Genomic DNA, 2,147 nt, shown 5'->3' with positions numbered 1-2,147 from the left:
ACGGAGCGTTGTCGTGCTGCAATATCACTCGTTCGTGTCTCGTGTCCCATTCTGGCCGTTTTTCGAGCAATGTATGGTTTAAATTGATCAGTTGTTGTCGGTAGCGATGCCCATTGACAGTTTCGCCCGGTTTCAGCAGCTCATAGTACACGATTCCTTTCTGGTCCCACCAAACGCAGAGCATTGTCTTCTTTCCAAAACGATTTGGCCGTGCCGTCGATGTTGATTCTTTACCAGGTGAAAGCCACGATTTTTTGCGTTTGGGATTCTTTAAATATATCCACTTCTCATCGCCAGTAACAATTCGATGAAGAAAACTCTTTCTTTCATGCCGCAAAAGCAAAATTTCGGAAGTGGCTCTTCGATTTTCCATCTGTCTCTCAGTCAACTAATGCGGCACCCATTTTCCTTCCTTTTTAATTTTTCCCATGGCATGTAAACGTTTGGAAATACCTTGGTGAGTCATGTTTAATGCCTCCGCAAGTTGATCTTGTGTTTGCGTATCATCTTCATCCAATAACGCTTGCAGATCGGCGTCCTCAATTGTTTTTGGTCTTCCGGAGCGCTCCTTGTCCTCAGTGTCGAAATCGCCACTTCTGAAGCGTTTTAAACCAATCTTTACAGGTAGTTTTCGATGGTGCATGTTCGCCGTAGGCCTCCTCAAGCAAACGACGTGCTTCAGCTGCATTTTTTTTTTCAAGTTAAAGCAGAAAAGCAAAGCTTCCCGCAAATGCTGTTTATTTGGCACAAAACTCGACATCTCCGTTGTTAGAAAAAATATTTTTGCGTTGCGATATGTGTTTATATAACGACTGGTTATTGTTAACAGATGTCCAAGCTATAACTTCAGACAACTTCAGACATGTAAGTCGAGTACATGTGTTATTGGTGCCATCTATGTGTGAAACCCGGAAACTTAGTTGCGCACCTAGTAATTTAGAGGATAATGATAATGTAGAATGTGCTGTGTACAGATGTAGAGCAGAAATTGTTCCACATAGTGAGCTTCCTGAACAATCGCAAGCAAACATTCAGACCAATAAATTATCAATTTCGGAGGGAGAGTTAGATGAGAGGGATAATGTTGGCTCTGCGATTGGGAGGGAGAATGAAGGAGAGCTCACAAATGTGAACGAAAATATAGAACACAACAATGCTGAACTCGAGCAAGTCATTAAGTTAGAGGATATACAGACAATAGAGAATATAGAAGAAATGTGTGAAAGCTCAGTAATTGAAAAAGTAAAGAAATTAGAGAAAATAAATGAGGCGATGTTATGGCATGTTAGATTAGGTCATGCGTCGTTAAATTATCTAAGACAGCTACAAAAAGTAGAAAAGAGATTAGAGACAGTTAAGTTTGATAACTCCATATTAGAGTGTGAAGTCTGTATAATGGCAAAGATGGCAAAACTGCCGTTTAAAGAAAACAGAAATAGAGCACAGAGACCACTACAGGTAATACATACGGACATCATGGGGCCAATAAAACCTACATCCTATCCAGGACAAAAGAGGTTTATAATTACTTTTATAGACGACTATTCTAGATTAGCGAAAGCCTACTCTCTGAAGACGAAAGATGAATCGGGAGAGGCTCTAGAGAAATATCTAATATCCGCCAGAAATCTACTAGGAAAAGAAGAAAAGCTGTGCTACGTGAAGTCAGACCAAGGCAAAAAATTCACGGGAGGTACATTTAGAGAGGTGTTGAAAAGAGAAAAGATAGAAGCCATATTTGCACCACCGTACACTCCGGAGCACAATGGAGTTGCAGAAAGGTTCAACAGAACGTTGCAAGAGAAAGTAAGAACATATATGTTCGACTCGGGATTACCTAAGAGTATGTGGGAGTTGGCAGTTGACGCTGCTGTGCATGCGTACAACAGATCTCCACACAAAACTATAGAATATGAGATCCCGTTGAAGATGTTTTCATCAGAAACGAGCTGTCATTTTGAGCAAATAAAGAGATTTGGATGCATTGGATATGCAAGAGTACCAAAGCTTACGTCAAAATTCGACAACAGAGCTATTAGAGGTGTGCTGGTAGGATATACTGACACTGGATATATACTCTGGCATCCTAGCACAAGAAAATTTATAGAGTCCCGACACATCCAATTCAATAAAAAAGTAACATATAA

The 2,147-nt window shown here is 40.4% G+C and overlaps 1 pseudogene; it reads left to right on the top strand.

Moving 5' to 3' along the window:
* Window positions 1-897: 897 nt before the first annotated feature.
* Window positions 898-1,703, top strand: LOC139779231 (uncharacterized; annotated as a pseudogene).
* The last annotated feature ends 444 nt before the right edge of the window (window positions 1,704-2,147 follow it).

This window comes from Temnothorax nylanderi, unplaced genomic scaffold (assembly GCF_030848795.1).
Source record: "Temnothorax nylanderi isolate EJ_2023f unplaced genomic scaffold, tnyl_v1.0 TNYL_tig0215_pilon, whole genome shotgun sequence".
In the NCBI taxonomy this organism is placed as follows: Eukaryota; Metazoa; Arthropoda; class Insecta; order Hymenoptera; family Formicidae; genus Temnothorax; species Temnothorax nylanderi.
The sequence above is the reverse complement of the archived record's forward strand: the minus strand, read 5'-3'. Positions and strand labels throughout refer to the sequence as shown.